General features: G+C 43.9%; 1 long non-coding RNA gene across 1 annotated transcript; it reads left to right on the top strand.

Moving 5' to 3' along the window:
- Positions 1 to 460: 460 nt before the first annotated feature.
- Positions 461 to 12,216, top strand: LOC129052761 (uncharacterized). The gene is made up of 3 exons (XR_010139550.1): positions 461 to 590; positions 3,804 to 3,985; positions 10,759 to 12,216. It is a non-coding gene; the product is annotated as an uncharacterized LOC129052761 (long non-coding RNA).
- Positions 12,217 to 19,212: the final 6,996 nt, after the last annotated feature.

Below are 19,212 nucleotides of genomic sequence, written 5' to 3'. Positions count from 1 at the left end.
ATTATGAGGTATAGAAACATTTTCAAACACAACTTCCTGGTGTCTTGAAAATTTTAGCATTATATAGTGGTCCTCCTTTTTTTTCTTAATAATGCCTTTAATAATAACTTTAAAGTGTATTTATTTCTGATATTAAAAAGTGTATTCATTTCTGATATGAATATAACTAGATTCACTATATAATTTTTATCTTTCAACTTTCCTATGCTTTTATATTTTTCTTATTACTCTTTGGTATATTTTGGATATATATCTCTGCCCGAATCTCATGTTGAATTGTAATTCCTGATATTGGAGCTGGAGCCTGGTGGGAGATGGTTGATCATGCGGGTGGATTTTTTATGAATGGTTTAGCCCCATCCCCTCACAATAGTCCCTGTCCTCACAATAGCAAGTGACATCTTGCAATATCTGGCTGCTTGGAAGTGTGTGGCATTTCTTTCTCTCTCTCTCTCTCTTGCTCTCTTGCTCTCTCATGCTTTTGCCATGTGATGTGCCTGCTCTTCCACTGCCTTCTGCTGTGATTGGAAGCTTCTTGAGGCCTCCCCAGAAGCAGATGCCGCCATGATTCCTGTACAACCAGCGGAACTGTGAGCCATTTAAACCTCTTTTCTTTATAAATTACCCTGTCTCAGATATTTGGGTTTTTTTGTTTGTTTGTTTTTGTTTTTGTTTTTGTTTGAGATGGGGTCTTGCTCTGTTGCCCAGGCTGGAGTTCAGTGGCAAGATCTCCGCTCACTGCAACCTCTGCCTCCCAGGCTCAAGCAATTCTCTTGCCTCAGCCTCCTGAGTAGCTGGGGTTACAGGTGCCCACCACCATGCCCAGCTAATTTTTGTATTTTTAGTAGGGATGGAGTTTCACCATGTTGGCCAGGCTGCTCTTGAACTTCCAACCTCAGGTGATCCACCCGCCTCGGCCGCCCAAAGTGCCGGGATTTACAGGCATGAGCCACTGCACCCAGCCTCAGATATTTCTTTATGGCAATGCAAGAATGACCTAACATACTCTTGTTAGTGAAATATAGTTGAATTTTATTGACTATAGTCTGATTGTTTTTGTCTTTCTGATGGAGTTTTTATGCTGTGTACATTTGTGTGAATCGGTAATAGGTCTGACAGTATAATCACACTCATATGTTGTTTTTTTTTCTAATCTTTCTTTAGTTGTTTTCCCTCCATTTTTACTTTATTCTGCAGTGACTTTTTTCCCTTTAAAACTTTTCTCTAACAGTTTGGGCATTGTACACTATATTTCTATTATTTTGGTGATTAATCTACAAATTTTGTCACTCATACACTTAATTAATCAAATTATAAAATCAATCTCCTAAACCTTCTTCATGTATTACAGAAACCTCAGAATATTCTAATCAACTCTTTCTGACTTATTTACCTTAGGTGTCAAAAATCCAATATTTCTTTTTTTGTAACTCTATAAGATATTATTACTATAGTTGTGCAGAGGTAAGTTTATCCCACATTTGCCAATTTCTTTGTACTTCTTTCTTCTCTTTCACTTCAGACCTTCCTTCTGATAATGCTGTCCTTCTGTATGAAATATATACTTAATTCTATACTGATTGTAGATAGGGTATATTGGTGCACACCATGTATATATTGGGTTTTCTGAAAAGTCTAAATTTCATCCTTGTTGAAAGATGTTATTTCCAGTGATAGACTTCTATATTAACAGTTATTTTATCTCAACACATTGTAGATCTCATTCAGCTTGTTGCTTCTGTTGTTGAGGCTGATAAATCAGCGTTTGGCCTAAACCTTCTTGGAAAGTTCTCTCTCTTTTCTCTCCAGCTACTTTCAGATCTTCCCTTTATCTTTGGTGATCTATAATTTCACCATGATGTTTCTCTGTGTAAGTTACGTTCATATGTATTCTGTTTGGAAGTCGTTGGCCTTTTTGATATGTTTAATTTATTTTATAGGGTTTATTTTTTTGGAAATTTACCAGCCATTATCTTTTAAAATACCGTCTGTCTCTTTTCATCTCCTTCTGGGCACTCCAATTAAATGTGTGTTAAACCTTCTCACTCTGCCTTTGTGCTTCCTGACCCCTCTTAGTCTCCATCTCTGTCTTAATGTATTTTTGTATAATTTATTCTGATTTAATGTCTAACTTATTAATTCTCCCTCCTTTCCTCATCCTCCTCCCTTTTCAGCTTCACCTAATCAGGCATTAAATCTGTCCTGTGAATTATTAATTCCGAGAGTGATGTTTTTCATTTTCAGGGGTTACATTTGCTTCTCTCAAACTCTGCTTGCTTGCTGCTCACCTTCACAATCTGTCTTTATCTCTTGGAACATGTTACTGGTCTGGGTCTTTTACTGTTTTTAATTCTGTTCGTCATTTTTTTCTGCCAGCTTTTGCTCACTGTTCCTTTTTCCTTGTCTACTTTGTGATTTGGTTCACCAGGAAATGCTTACTGTTTTGAAACTTTTCCTATGAGATGTCCCATAGTCCTGGGATGGAAGTGGTTTACTCCAGAAAGAATTTGTGTTTGTCTCTGTGAAAAGAAAATAAAATTTCAGGACCTTCCAAATTCATCATGCCAAGGGCAAAAGTTAAGCCCTAGAAATGGAATCATATAACGTGGCTGTTTTTCTTCCCTGAGGTATGATCGTTGCTTCGTGACCTGTGTGTTGAGATGTTGTACATGACCCCAACTACCTGTTCCTCATTCAAACTAGAGAGTAGACCCTTGTGACTGTTACTTCTCTACATTAACATGTTAGGCAACCCTCCAAGAGTGCAATCAAGAGTAGCCAATCAGGCCAGGCGCAGTGGCTCACGCCTGTAATCCCAGCACTTGAGAGGCCAAGGTGAGCAGATCACTTCAAGTCAGGAGTTGGAGACCAGCCTGGCCAACATGGTAAAACTCCACTATACTAAAAATACAAATATTAGCTGGGTGTGGTGGTATGCACCTGTAATCCCAGCTACTCAGGAGGCTGAGGAAGTAGAACTGCTTGAACCCAGGAGGTGGAGGTTGCAGTGAGCTGAGATCGTGCCACTGCACTCCAGCCTGGGGGACAAGAGCAAAACTCTGTCTCTAAAATAAAATGAGAGTAGCCAATCAAATCTTTCCTGTTCGTATTATGGAAAATGTTGTAACTCTGTTCAGCACCTCTGCTTTTGCCTATATAACTGGTCCTCACCTTTCCCCACACGGGGAGCACTACCCACACGGGGAGCACAACTCACCATTCTTTGGTGTCCCATGTCCCTGGATGGCTGTCCTCACACTTTGTGCTTGAAGAAACCTGGATCCTGAGCAGTTTGATTACTTTAGGCTGACATGTCTTTGGGGATTTGGAGGGAAATACAGTCGAGAGCCTCTTTAACATGAAAGCTTAGTTGACATGTTGTTTGGATCATGCAGTTAGCGAGTTTGGGCTGTTAATCCACGCCAGAACTGACTTTTTGTTAAGAATACTTAGAAGGAAATTTTCCCTTCCTACATATTTAGAGACAGACCTCTTCCTGCACTGTCTTGTGGAGACTGGGCATTTGTATTTCATCCATAAGGTCCTGTTAGGGAGGGAGGGTCTCATGTGATGTCCCCATCTTGGGAAGATTCTGGTTTTGCCTTCTTTCTTCTTGAAGGCCCTGACAAAGTTCAAGTTCACCACAAATGACCTCAAGGTAAAAACTGGCTTTCATGCTCTGCCCATCTCTTTTTTTCTTGTTTCCCTTTAGTTTTTGGCTCAGGCATTACTTGCTTTATTTGTTAGTTAATGGATGCACTTAATTAAGACAATTCTTATCTGATTTCTTTTTTTGTCTTCAGGAGGCAGTCCAGATATTCACGTTGCCAAACTGAAATTCTAGAGCAGAGTTTCTGCAACTGTGAGTCACCATCCGTTAGTAGGTTATGAAATTGATTGAGAGAGTTGTTACCGATATTTTAAAACACAAAAGAATGAAATGGAGTGGGACAGAAAATATCTTAGTTCATCAGCCATAATAAGAGTAAGTAATCTGTCATTAAACTTTGAGTTTGGTGTACGCATATGATATGGTTCGGCTCTGTGTCTCCACCCAAATCTCTCCTGAATTGTAATCCCCATGTGTTGGAGGAGGAGCCTGGTGGGAGGTGATCGACTCATGGGGGCAGAGTTTCCCCTTGCTATTCTCGTGATAGTGAGTGAGTTCTCAGGAGATCTGATGGTTTAAAACTATGCGGCACTTCTCCCTGCATTCTCTCTCTTTCTCCTGCGTCCATATAAGATGTGCCTTGCTTCCCCTTCCCCTTCTACCACGATTATATGTTTCCTGAGGCCTCCTCATCCATGCAGAACTGTGAATCAATTAAACCTCTTTTATTTATAAATTACCCCGTCTCAGGTAGTTCTTTATAGCAGTGTGAGAATGGACTAATACACCACATATGCATATATGTGTTGGAAATAAGAGCTCGGAGTTGCAAAGAAAATGAGCACTCGAAAGACTTTTCAGCAAGGCAAATTTACTTCTGCAGAAGGGTGTTGCTTGTGCTCTTGGCTGCTGCGAGAGCACACCAAAGAAAAGAGGAAAGGAGTTTTTATCTCTAACGCAGTCCCAACCTCTGTGTCATTATGCCCCCACGGGCTGGGGTTGGACTTCACAATCTAAGCTGACTCAAATGGCTATTGTGAATTTTTTCCCAAATAAGGAAGGGAAAGGGGGATGTGCGTTACAGGTCAGGACTGGTGGGAAGACTTGTTTACAAAGCAGGTAACTAAGCAGGTAACTAGGGGTGAGGAGGTACAAGGAAGTTGTTCTCAGGAACAAACAACAAGGAAGTTGAACAAGTTACACCTTTGAAGAGGAACTTACTGTATCTAACATATGGGTAACTGGTTTCCATGTAAATGTATTTCTCACTCCTGGTAATACTGCAATTATCTCTAGATAACAGCAGTGCTTCTCAAACTTTAGTGTGGTCACCAGCCATCTGAGGATCTTGTTAAAATGCAGATTCTGACTCAGCAGATCTGTCAGGGGAGGGGCCTGAGATTCTGCAGTTCCATCAAGCTCTCAGTAATGCTGACTCTGCTGTTCTGGGGGGCACAAGAAGGTGCAGGCCTCCTGGACACACTGAGATGGCATCTCCACCTGCTGCTGTGACCACCCAGGGGGTTCTTTCTGCCCACTGTGCAAATAAAGACCACGGCATTGCTGTAAGGAAAGAGTTTGAGGCAAGACCAGCCATACCATGTGGAAGACCGAGTTATTACTCAAATTGATCTCACTGAGGCTCCTGGATTAGGGGTTTTTCAAAGGTAGTTTGGGGGAAGGAGCTGGGCTAGCTGGGAAATGGGTGCTCGCTGCTGATTGGCTGGGATGGAGATGAAATCATAGGGAATGGGAGTTGGGGTAGCTGGGAAATGGGTGCTTGCTGCTGATTGGCTGGGGTAAAATCATAGGGGGTGGAAGCTGAGGTAGCTGGAAAATGGGTGCTTGCTGCTCATTGGCTGGGGTGGAGATGAAATCGTAGTGGGTGGGAGCTGTCCTCTAGAGTTGAGTTGCCTGTGGGTGGGGCCACAGGAGTGGTTGGCAGTTCCAGGTGGAACCATGTGGATCAGACATGCAAAAAAACCTGAAAAGACATCTCAAAAGACCCATCTTAGGTTCTACTCTAGTGATGTTATCTGCGGGAGTAATCGGTGAAGTCGGATGTCCTGTGACCTCTAGAATAATGGCTGGTAATCCTTTATGCCTGCGTCTTAGCAGGACTCAGGTGCCTCTCCTTCACCTAGCCGGAGGCTCTCTCATTAGCTTTACAAAGGCAAAAGCTATTGAACTTTGGGGAAGGCCTATTATCATTTAAACTATAACCTAAAGGTCTTCCAAAGTTAGTTAGGTCTAAGCCCAGGACTAATTAAGGCAGCTTGAGAGCTAAAAGCAAGAGTGGGGTGGGTGACATCAGATCTCTTTCACTGTCATAATTTTCACACTGATAAAATTTCTGCAAAGGTGATTTCACCTGCTTCGTGCAGCTGGCACGGGACTCTGGGTCATGAATACAAGTGTCTAATACCCACAAGCCTGTCCTCCACAGACCCTTACTTGCAGCTCAGACCAATGGCGCTCTTCAAGGAGTTGAGTCTAAGAAGTACTGGGGTCATCTGGACACCCTCACAGAGGTCTGAATATGCAACGGATGTCCTCTCTATCCCATAATAGTGAAACATGTGCACTCAGAACTGTCCTTCTAAGCCACCTTCTGAAACAGTGGGTGCCATTTATCTTCATGCACTCAGAGTCTTCTCTGCCGAAGACCTTTTTCTCTTTACAAGATCCACATACCAACTCAACACTGAGGGCTAATAAAAATGCCCAATAAATTCAGAATACACCTTCAAACAAGAACACCATATGCAAATGGCAAAGTAATTCCATTGTTAAATGTTATTCCTGAAACACTTGTGTGAGCCAGAGCTATTTAAATTGTAGGTCCAGTATAATTGCTGTTGTGTTTTCTGGCGGCAACAAAGGCTGTAGTCAAAAGGCTATAAAATATAATAGGCAGTGCTCCCGGCTTTTGTTTTCCAGTGTAAACTACTTGCATTACTATTTACATATCAATGAAAACTTCCTTTCGCTAAATCATGCAAATAGAATAGCAGGGTTCAGCACAGTCCAGGAATGGAACACTGGAGATCACTTCACAAGCTATTTCTTTTTTATTTATCCCAGATCCCCAAACATTTGGGCTGGCCAGGCCTGTAATGCAATTACTCTGAGTCTCTAGCTCAAAAGTGCTGGTATTTATTGTGCCCATTTGATCTGGCATAGATTTAGAGATTAGAAGGCAAGAGATGACTTCAACCCCTTGCTGAATCTCTGGTGCACTGAGTGAAAGATGGGATTGATTGCAAAGCCGCCAGGGAATGCTAAAGTGGCCTGGAATTTTTTTTTTTTTTTTTTTTTTACTTTAGGAATTGCATGAAGTCTTTACACTCTTTTTACAGTCAGGAAAATCACAATTTAGTTTCAGCACAAAATATACAGTTATAAAGGGGATGGCCACTGTATTGGTTTGTTTAATGCTGCTGTAACAAAATACCATAGGCTGGGGGCTTATACGCAACGGAAGTTTATTTCCCACAGTTATGGAAGCTGGAGGTCCAAGGCAAGGCTGCAGCACATATAGTGTCTGGTGAGGACCTGTTTCCTAGTTCACAGATCAGTGTCTCATGAGGACCCACTTCCTGGCTGACAGATCAGTGTCTGGTGAGGACCCACTTCCTGGTTCATAGATCAGTGTCTGGTGAGGACCCACTTCCTAGTTCACTGATCAGTGTCTGATGAGGACCCACTTCCTGGTTCACTGATCAGTGTCTGGTGAGGACCTGTTTCCTAGTTCACAGATCAGTGTCTCATGAGGACCCACTTCCTGGTTCACAGATCAGTGTCTCCTGAGGACCCACTTCCTGTTCATAGATCAATGTCTGGTGAGGACCCACCTCCTGGTTCATAGATCAGTGTCTCCTGAGGACCCACTTCCTGTTCATAGATCAGTGTCTGGTGAGGACCCACTTCCTGGTTCACTGATCAGTGTCCAGTGAGGACCCACTTCCTGGTTCACAGATCAGTGTCTGGTGAGGATCTGCTTCCTGCTTCATAGATCAGTGTCTGATGAGGATCTGCTTCCTGGTTCATAGTCAGTATCTGGTGAAGATCTGCTTCCCGGTTCATAGATCAGTGTCTGGTGAGGACCCACTTCCTGGTTCATAGACGGTGCCTTCTCTCTGTGTCCTCATATAGTGGAAGGGGCGAGGGAGCTCTCCAGGGTCCCTTTTCTAGGGCACTAATACCGTTCATGGGGGCCCCACCCTCATGATCTCATCACTTCCCAAAGGCCCCATCTCCTAACAATACCACCTGGGGGGTGAGGATGTCAACAAATGAATTTTGGGGGAACACTAGTAGTGTTCAGACCCTAGCAGCTATTCATATGTGGGAGGAAACAGACAGCCCATGCAGGCAGCGGCAGGCAATGCAAGACTGAGTTTTTTACCATTTGTCTATGGTGACCAAAATGTGATGTCTCCACTATAACAGAGTCATAATCCATCCCTTTCACTAAATGTCCCTAAAATAAAATTATACATCATTGTGAAGGCATATGATCTGTGAAATGTCAGAATGGCTAAATAATAGTAAAATACTTGCAGTAAAATCCTCCATGCCCTTGGTTCCACCTGACACATAGGCTGCACCAATGGCTTTACCCTGAAATCTCCCTGATCTGACTCATGCTCTATTTCATCTATGAAGGTCCCCCAGATGAATGCCACACTCCTTGAGAGCAAAGTTTAACGGTTTTTTTTTTTTTTTTTGACTGAGTCCTGCTCTGTTGCCCAGGCTGGAGTGCAGTGGCATGATCTCAGCTCACTGCAACCTCCACCTCCCGTGTTCAAGCAATTCTCCTGTCTCAGCCTCCCAAGTAGCTGGGATTATGGTTGCCTGCTACCACGCCTGACTAATTTTTGTGTTTTTAGTAGAGACAAGGTTTCACCATGTTGGCCAGGTTGGTGTCAAACTCTTGACCTCAAGTGATCCATTCACCTCAACCTCCCAAAGTGCTGGGATTACAGACATAAACCACTGTGCCTGGCCTAATGGTTTTATTGTTTATGTGCACAGAATCACACCATGCTATAATGCCAGAGCCAGAGAGGACCTAAGCATGGCCCTGGCACACCATCCTGCAGTGGCAGAGTCTCAGTGGGTTATGGCTGGCAGGGCCCAGGGCTGCACCCAGCTTCAGCAGACAAGGGGAGGAAGGGCACCCTGCTGCCTCCCCACAGAGAGGCCTTCAGGAATGTGTGAGCAGTATTTGATTAATTACATCACTTCTTTTTAAGTTAGGGAAGACAAAGGAAGAGGGCAGGCCTAGGGCATCCCCGATTGGCTGAAGTTGCTTCCTCCTTTGGCCCCTCCTTTCATTATCTGGCCAGGAGGTTTCTCAGACCGGAATGCCCTGCGTGGACCTGGGTAATGAGCTTGTGTTGTTTCTCAACTCTGAGTATACCCACAGCGTGCTGTGTACAGATGCCCCACGCTGTGCCTTGGTGTATGATCTGGGCAGGGCTTCTCAGCCTGGGTGCTGTTGACACTGTGGGCCGGATAATCTCTGTGGAGGGGCTGTCCTGTGCAATGGGGAAAACTGAGTCGCAACTCTGGTTTCCACCCACTATATGCAAGCAGAACTCTCCAGCAGCAGCAGCAGCCAGAAATGTCTTCAGACAATGCCACATGTCCCCTGGAGGGCGCAGTTGACCCCCCTTCCTCATGTGAAGACCATTGGATTAGAGCATGGATCCCCAGCCCCCAGGCCATGGACTGGCACCCGTCCATTTCCTGTTAGAACCCAGCAGCACAGCAGGAGATGAGTGAGCCAGTGAAGCTTCATCTGTGTTTACAGCTGCTCCCCATTGCTCGCATTACCTATCTCCTGAGCACCACCTCCAGTCAGACAGCAGCTGCATTAGATTCTCATAGGAGTGCGAACCCTATTGTGAACTGTGCATGTGAGGGATCTAGGTTGTGGCTCCTTATGAGAATCTAATGCCTGATGATCTGTCACTGTCTCCCATCACCCCCAGATGGGACAAACTAGTTACAGGAAAACAAGCTCAGAGCTCCCACTGATTCTACATTATGGTGAATTGTGTAATTATTTCATTATATATCACAATGTAAATAATAACAGAAATAAAGTGCACAATAAATGTAATGCACTGGAATCATCCTGAAACAATCCCCCTCCCTCCCCCACTCCGTGGAAAAATCGTCTTCCATGAAACCGGTCCCTGGTGCCAAAAAGGCTGGGGACCGCTGGTTTAAAGTACAACACGCACTTTAAACAGCACAAACAGGAATGCCCGTTTGCCCGGATGGTATCTGTCTCTGCGTGTCCACACAGCTTTCAAGAGAGTGGTGGTGACCAGGCTGAAGGTGCCAGTGGTATGTCTAGGGAATACAAGAAGGAGCCCTCTCTAACTTTAATTTTATCGACAAGAAGCAAAGACTTTAAATTACTTAGGACAAACTTGTCTTCAAGAACAGGCAGCCTGAATTGCAAGAACCCAGGCAATAAGATACCACATGGTAAGAAGATTCAGGCGTACAGTTCCAGGATTTCCAGAGCCTGAGCTTTTTCCATCAGCCCACTCTGTTCCCTTATGTTGCTCTTCTTGTCTTTGCTGGAAGACTCGTGGTGGCAAGATGACTCCCACAGCTCCAGACATCACAGCCACATTCAAGGAGCAAAGAGGCAGCACCCAGGCTGGAGTGTAGTGGTGCAATCACGGCTCGCTGCAGCCTCCACCTCCCAGGCTCAAGCGATCCTCCCATTCCAGCTCTCTGAGTAGCTGGTACCACAGATGCTTGTCACCACACCCAGCTAATTAAAAACAACATTTTTTAGAGACGGGGTCTTGCTATGTTGCCTAGGCTGGTCTTGAACTCCTGGGCTCAAGTGATCCACTGGCCTTGGCCTCCGAAAGTGCCGGGCTTACAGGTTTGAGCCACCAAGCCCGGCTACTCCTAGAACTTAATAGTAATTTCCTCATAGCATCAGGTATTGAGTCAGTGCTCGAGTTTTCCTGATTGCCTTACAGTATTTTTTTTTTTTTCAGTTTATTTGTTGAAATTGTGATCTAAGTAGGTCCAGGAACTGTGGTTGGTTGGTATATGTCACTTAGGTATCTCATGATGCTATGTTCCTCCTCTGTCTCTTTTTTTCATTGCAGTTTTCACTCTGTATTGGTGAAGACACTGGACCATTGTCCCGTAGAGCTGCCCCAGGCTGGGCTGTGCTGGCTGCAACCCTGGCCTCCGCCTTCGGGATGGAGTCAGACTTTGAGTCTTGAGATTCAGGTTTGACGTCTCTGACAAGACCAGTCCTCAGGGCTGACGCGTGCCTCCATTAGGGGCACATCATGTCTGGTTGCCTCTGTTTGAAGATAATCAGAAGCGTCAGTGATGACTACCTGGATGTATTCATCTGTTAGGAATTTTAAAAAGGTAATATTCTAATGTTCGATGTTTGTTACGCCTCTTTTCTTTTCTCCCTAGGATATGTCTATAAAGAGAACCTTCTTCTCATCAACTACTTGGCTGCCCTCAAGTACAGTTTTCACAGGAAAGGCAGAATAAATGCTTGAGTCTTTATTTTTATTTCCCATTTCAACTCAATCAGCAGCTTCGTTAGCATTCTCCCGAGACAGCCAATGAGATTTTGTTCTGGGCGACTTTATAAATTCACACAAGTGGACTTGTTTGATATGTTTCAATACGTTGCAGTTATTATCATTGATAATAATTGACACTTGATATCTTTGACAGATTTTTTTTTAGTCTTTGTTATGTCTTTGTTTTCCAGTCCCGAAAAAATGTTTAGGCTCATGTTGTATTTATTCTGCCCCCGCCTTGGAGACAGTGATTTTTTTGAGGAATGGTGGTCTGTGTTAATGGGAATGATATTTAAGTACTATGATTTATACTCTTTGCTGTTGACTTGGTCAGTCATTCAAGACCTTTTCAAAAGACAAAGCTGGTGAATAGGCTTTCTTTTTTTTGAGATGGGTTCTCATTTTGTCGCCCAGGCTGAAGTGCAGTGGAATGATCTCAGCTCACTGGAACCTCTGCCTCCCGGGTTCAAGTTATTCTCCTGCTTTAGCCTCCCAAGTAGCTGGGATTACAGGTATGCAACATGACGCCTGGCTAATTTTTGTATTTTTAGTAGAGATGGGGCTTTTGCCATGTTGGCCAGGCTGGCCCCGAACTCCTGACCTCAAGTGATCTGCCCACCTTGGCCTCCCAAAGTGCTGGGATGAACCACTGTACCCAGTCAGTGAATAGGCATTTTTTAAAGATAAAAATTCCTCATGACCTCTTGTGACAATTATTTTTCAAATTCAGGGCTACATTGTCTTTATTTAATTTCACGAATAGGACGTTTGTATCTCCTGTTTCACTGATGCCCCAAATCCCATTTCTCACTGACGCTGACAGAATTTTCCCCACAGCCCAAGCATAGGAACTTAGAATATCGGTCTTAGCACCGGGAAGCACTGGGATGACAGAAAATGGCTTCAGGCTTTTGTTTCTGCAGTAAGTTTTGTCATTAGGGCAGATCTCACCCGGGGTGTGCAGCTGAATTTCTGTATTTTAATGTTTGCAGTAACCACTCTTCCTGTGTTTATGTCACCAACTAGACACCATTGGGTTCATTTATTTTATTTTACTTTCTATTTTTTAGATATTGCTTTTTAAGATTTCTTCTATTGTATTTTTCAATTTAGAATGAACATCTGATGTGTTGTTATAGATTCCAATTCTGTCTTAAGGTTCTCCATTTTTTTCATCCATTTTCTCTATGTTCTTAAACATGGGTAATGACAATTATTTTAAAATCTTGTCTGTTAACTCCAATATAAGGATCTCATGTGGGTCTACTTCTATCATATATGTTTTTTCTTCTGATCACCCATCATAGTTTCTTGCCTCTTTTCTTGTCTAGTAACTTTTTATTGTATGATTTTTGTAATCTTCCAATATCAGCAGAATACTCATTATTTTCTAGTGCACATGGAAGATTCCCTAACATAGACTGTGCCCTGAGTCAGAAAACAAACCTTAATAAGTTGGAAAGAAGTTAAACAAAGTATGTTCTTGGATATCATTAGCATTTGATTTGGGAAATCTGAATTAAAACATCTTGAGGCAGCAGTACATAGTTATTAGAATGGCTAAAATAAAGAATACTGACAGTACTAAGTGCTGACAAGGATGTAGAGACAATAGAACTTTCAGACATTGCTGGTAGGATGTGAGATGGTGAGGCCACTCTAGAAAATAGTTTCACAGCCCCTTCTAAAGCTGAACATTCACTTGCCACATGACCTATTGATTCTAGTCCTAGGTATTTACCCAAGCGGACTGAGAATTTTTTGTCCACATATAGATCTCTACATAAATGTTTTTATATTGATTCATCATTGTTCAAAACCTAAAACAGTTCACCAAACAGGATATACGGGAGCAAACAAACTAAATACCCTTGAACAGGTGCATGGTTAAACAAACTTGGGCCATGGAATGGAATACTACTCAGCAATGAAAAAGAATGAATGATTGATATACACACCACCTGGGCGAATCTCAGAGACATTCTGTCGAGTGAAAGAAGCCAGTATTAAATTGTTACATATTATGTGTGATTCCATTTGTGTGATGTTCCAAATCAGACAAAACGACAGCAGTGAAGAACTGATCAATAGTTGTCAGGGTTAAGGGTAAAAGAGGTATGACTATAAAGAGACACAACATGAGAATTTTGGGGGTGATGGACTTGTCCTATGTTCTGATTGTGGTGGTGGTCAGATGAACCCGTACATGCTAAAACTCTTTGAAGTATACACCAAAACAGTCCATTTTACTATATGATAATTAAAAGTTAAAATAAAATATCTATGCGCCACATCCCTGCGCTTGTATTGTTTTTAATCTGGTAGGTAAGACATAGTAAGAATGATCTAAATAATAATTGCACCATTAACTGAATGTCTGCTCCTAAGATCTGTGAGTGATATACACATGTTTAATTTCTAGTAAAGCTCCTTAAGGATGATTATTTTAATTTTACCCACATGGAATTTGAAACTAAGTGAAGGCAAATAATTTGTCCGAGACAAGCCTTCAACTAGATCATTCCTGTTAGTTTTTGTACACAAGTGTCTTCAACTTAATGGAAACAAACCAAAGAGAAATGGAAACCAAACAATAAACAGAAATCTTATTTCCCTCCAGCTACTGTTTCTCCCTCTCTCTCTCACACACCCACTGGTGCAAATCATAGTCCCAAAGTCACAATCCCAAAAGGTTAAAATCCCGAATGGCTGCAATCCTGAAAGCCACATTCTGGGGAAGGGATTGGTGCATTTTCTGTTGTATGTAGGGTCGTTGCATTGTGTTAATCAGGGAGAACTACTACCTTGCTACTGTCATTATCTGAAAATCAATATGGTTTAAAGAGACACATGTGAGTGCTGAGTGGACAAGGAGTGGACTTACAGCCTTAATTTTAGGTGTCAACCTCTCTGGACTAAGGAATACCTAGAAATGTGGTGGGTGTGTCTGTGAGGGTTTTTCCAGGGGAGATGGGTGTGTGGATCTGGGTGCACTGCGCATGGAAGATTTGCCCTCCACGTCGGTGAGCACCATCCCATTGACCAGGGCCTGCAGAGAACACGTGTGGAAGGTGATGTGGAAGGTGAACTGGTCTCTCTCTGAGAGCTGGGACAGATTTTTCTTCTCCTGCCCCGGACATCGGAACTCCAAGCGTGCTGGCTTTGGACTCCAGGACTTACACCGTAGGCCCCAGGTCCTGAGGCTTTTGGCCTCAAACTGAGAGTTACCAGTAGCTCCCCTGGTTCCGAGGCCTTTTGACTTGGGCTGGGCCACACTGCTGGCTTCTCAGGGTTTCCAGCTTGCAGACGGCCTGTTGTGGGACTTACCAGCCACTATAATTGTGTGAGCCAATTCTCCTAATAAATTCTCTCTCATACGTAGGTATTCGTATCTTATTGGTCTGTCTTTCTAAAGCACCCTGAATAATACAGATTTGATATCGGAGAAGCTGAATATTAGTTTTTCTTACTGTATTCCTTACAACATAATAGAAGAGACCTGCAAAATTTTTCCCTCGCAAAAAGGCTGTGGTCATTTAAGTGGACGATGCTACTTAACAGTGGAAGATAGAAGTTTAGAAGCTAATTATTATCGGTGCCTCAAAAGCAGAAAATTGCTTAATTGCAACGACTGAGCAATAACTGGGCTTTTGAGTGAACAGCACACACACAATTTGCAGACCACAGCTGCTGCGCAGACACACATACGGCAAGTGTCTTGAGGATCACAGAAGCAAAAAGGCTGGCAACAAATGTGAGGAGTATCTCCTGCCAAACTGTTCAGTGGTGTAGGACTCGTGCCTCTTCACACATGACACCGCTGTTTATTTCGTCTCCATGTCATTTCCAATACTGGAGGTATAACTTGTGCAGAGACCTCTAGAGAGTTCTATTTTTTTTTAAAGCCCGGTGTGGTGATGCATGCCCGTAATCCCAGCTACTAGGGAGGTCAAGGCAGGAGAATCGCTTGAACCCCGGAGGCAGAGGCTGCAGTGAGCCGAGATTGCGCCACTGCACTCCAGCCTGGGAGACAGTGTGAGACTCCATTTCAAAAAAGAAAAAGAAAAAAAAAAAAAAAAGAAATGTGACCCCATTCCCCGGAATTAATTGTTCTTTGTCATCCCCAGTCCCCCTCTTCTGTTCAATGGGCCCAGTGGGTCCTACTGTTCTCTGCAGCTGTGACATCTCCACCGTCTTCCATCCCTCCATATCTTCTTCAGCTTCTACCTATCCAACCAATGTCAGATTTTTCATTATGAGCAGACAGGGTTCACACCACGATGATACCTTCTTACCCATGCTGTGTGCATTTCACTGTTATTTATGATGGGTTACCATATGGGCGCTCCCCAGGCTAGAAGCTCATGAGGGCTGGCCCGTTTCCATCGTGCACGTGGGTGGGGACAGGGCTGGTATGTAGCACATGCTCAGTAAGCTTCTGTGGAATAATTAGATGAGTATAGAAAAGAAAAAAACCCATCAAACCTGTGTGGGATGGAGCCTGCATTTCAAGCCAGTTCTCATTGGCCAGAAAGTCAGGTCATTTCCATTTCAAATCCGACAAAAGCGAACATCATGAGACTCCATGTGTAAGGAATGGAGAGTTAAACGGCACGACACACCTCCCTGTGCCGCCCATCTGGCCCCACGTGGCCGGTTGCCAAAAGGGTCACCGTGGATCCATCTGCGGTGCTGGCTGTGACCTGCAAAGCAACCTCCCACCCGCACCCATTTGTTGACTCACTCACCCCTTCTGGGCTCTTCTTGTTGGTGATTTTGAGAAATAACATGAAATGCCATAAAGACAGAAGCCACAGGAACAAGGAGAGAAATACCGTGGGTCGTCGGCATGGTATCGAGTCTGATATGTCCTCGTTCAATGTCTTGTCCGTCGTCATCATCATGACCATCATCACCGTCACCTGATGAAGCAGGGCTGCTGCCCCCATCCCCCTATCCAGCAGGGCTAGCCACAGCTTAGGCCTGTGACAGCAAAGGGGTCGCAATGCCCACTTCTTATTATTTGAAGTTTCACTATTTGGCAGGTACTTGGCATGATTTTTCCATGGGTTTCTTCATTTAATCTCCATGGATGGGGTCATTATTATTCGCATTTTATAGGGAAGAAACTGACAGGTGCAGGGGTTCATTATAATGCTCAAGATCACATGGTTAAAGGAGGCATCTGAGATTAGAACCTGTGTTGGGTGGGCTCGAGATTATGTGATCAATATCACTACCCCAGATCAGCCCATTTTCTCCTAGAAATCGCTTAGATTTGAGGTTGGGATAGTTCAGAGTTGTTGTTGTTGTTGTTGTTGTTCTTCTTCTTCTTCTTTCCTCTTCCTTCTTCTTCTTCTTCCTCTTCCTCTTCTTCTTCTTCTTCTTTCCTCTTCCTTCTTCTTCTTCCTCTTCCTCTTCTTCTTCTTCTTCTTTCCTCTTCCTTCTTCTTCTTCTTCCTCTTCCTCTTCCTCTTCTTCTTCTTCTCTTCTCCTTCTCCTTCTTCCTCTTCTTCTTCCCTTTCCCCTTCCCCTCCCTTCCTCCTCCTCCTCCTCTTCTCCTCCTCCTCCTCTTCTTCTCCTCCTCCTCCTCCCCCTTCTTTTTCTCCTCCTCCTTCTCCTTCTTCTTCTTCTCCTTCTTCCTTTTTATGAGACAGAGTTTTGCTCTTGTTGTCCAGGCTGGAGTGCAGTGGTGCAATCGCAGCTCACTGCAAACCCTGCCTTCTGGGTTCAAGTGATTCTCCTGCCTTAGCCTCCTGAGTAGCTGGGATTACAGGCGCCTGCCACCACGCCTGGCTATTTATTTATTTTTTTATTTTTAGTAGATACAGAGTTTCACCATGTTGGCCAGGCTGGTCTTGAACTCCTGACCTCAAGTGATCCACCTGCCTCAGCCTCCCAAAGTGCTGGGATTACAGGTGTGAGCCACCACTCCTGGCCTAGAGTACTTTTTAAAGAGTTTAGGCCACACTCCCAGAGTCCTGCCTCCCCTCCCTTCCTTCCTTCAAAATGTTTTTTGTACTAGCTCCATGATCTTTTTGGTTGACTCCAACACATTCTCTAGGGCTGAGCCTAGATGTGCCCTCCCTAGAGAACCTTCTGATCACCCTTGACTATGTTAGGTCGCTTATTTCGAGTTCTTGTTGCAAGCTACAGCTTCCCCTGGCGGCATTCATCACAGGAGAGAAAGCACTGTTATTATTAGATCATTTGTTTTCCAGACTAGTGGGAGCTCCAGAGAACAGAGCTTCTTGGGATAGGCCCCTTTACCCAGCTCAGCAGGTTTACCATGGAAAAGGATGGATACCAGGGCCTGAGCTAGAAACACAGAGGCATGCATAGTATGGCCCTCCCTCCAGCCCCCAGTGGGAGAAGCAGCATGGTGGCCCCGCTTTAGGTTAGAGGTGCTGAGTACTGCTGCCATGAAGCACAGAGGAGTGAGAGGCAGGTGCTCAGTGCCGAGGGATTAGGGACGGTTTCACAGGGAGCTGGACTCAGTCCCCTAGAGCTTCTCTGCGGATAGTCTGTATCTGGAGAGCTCAGAATGTCTGACTCTGGACAGTGTCCCCAGAGGTGCCTCATGCAGAGGGGGATCCATGCATTTTTTAATACATGAATCGATTGGATTTGGTATTTCTGGCTGATCACGTTTCCTGGTCTGCTTATGCAGTGGTGTCTAAAGCACAGGCTGTGAAGTCAGAATACCTGGGATTGAGTCTTGATTCCTTGCTCAAACTGTGTAACTTCAACCAGATGATGTAACCTCATGTGCTTCACTTTTCCCATGGATGTGTTAGGAAGAGTAAATAGTATAATTGTCATATTAAATGTGATAATGAGTATTAAGTAGAGTTCCCAGTACATGGATTTAACTATCGCCATCACCATTGTCATCATCACCATCATGATCATCATCACGATCATCATCACCACCATCACCATGACCATCATCACCATCACTACCATCATCACCATCATCATCACCACCACCCTCATCATCATCACCACCATCATCACCACCATCATCACCACCATCATCACCACTATCATCACCACCATCATCACCACTATCATCACCATCACCCTCATCATCATCACCACTATCATCACCACCATCATCACCACCACCCTCATCATCATCACCACCATCATCACCACCATCATCACCACCATCATCACCACTATCATCACCATCACCCTCATCATCATCACCACTATCATCACCACCATCATCACCACTATCATCACCATCACCCTCATCATCATCACCACCATCATCACCACCATCACCACTATCATCACCACCATCATCACCACCATCATCACCACCATCATCACCACTATCATCACCATTATCATCACCATCACCCTCATCATCATCACCACCATCATCACCATCACCCTCATCATCATCACCACCATCATCACCATCACCCTCATCATCATCACCACCATCATCACCACCATCATCACCACTATCATCACCATTATCATCACCATCACCCTCATCATCATCACCATCATCACCACCATCATCACCACCATCATCACCACTATCATCACCACCATCATCACCACCATCATCACCACTATCATCACCACTATTGTCACCATCACCCTCATCATCATCACCACCACCCTCATCATTTTCATCATAACTGTTATTATCATCATGATCATCACATTATCATAAGCACAACTGTGATCATCTCCATCACCACCATCACTACTATCATCATCATCACCACCACCATCATCATTTTATCATATTATCATTATCATCATCATCACCATTATCCCATTATCATAACCACTACCATAATCATTACTGTCACCATCACCACCATCACCATCATTACCGTTATCATCACCATCATCATCATCACCATTGTCATCACCATCACCCCATCATTATTATTATCATTGTAATCATCACCACAATCATTATCATCACCATTACCATCATTTCTACCATCACCACCGTGATCACCACCATCATCATTGTTATAGTAAT

Source organism: Pongo abelii, chromosome 23 (genome assembly GCF_028885655.2).
Source record: "Pongo abelii isolate AG06213 chromosome 23, NHGRI_mPonAbe1-v2.0_pri, whole genome shotgun sequence".
NCBI classification, from domain to species: domain Eukaryota; kingdom Metazoa; phylum Chordata; class Mammalia; order Primates; family Hominidae; genus Pongo; species Pongo abelii.
This window is presented reverse-complemented; position numbering and strand designations above follow the sequence as displayed.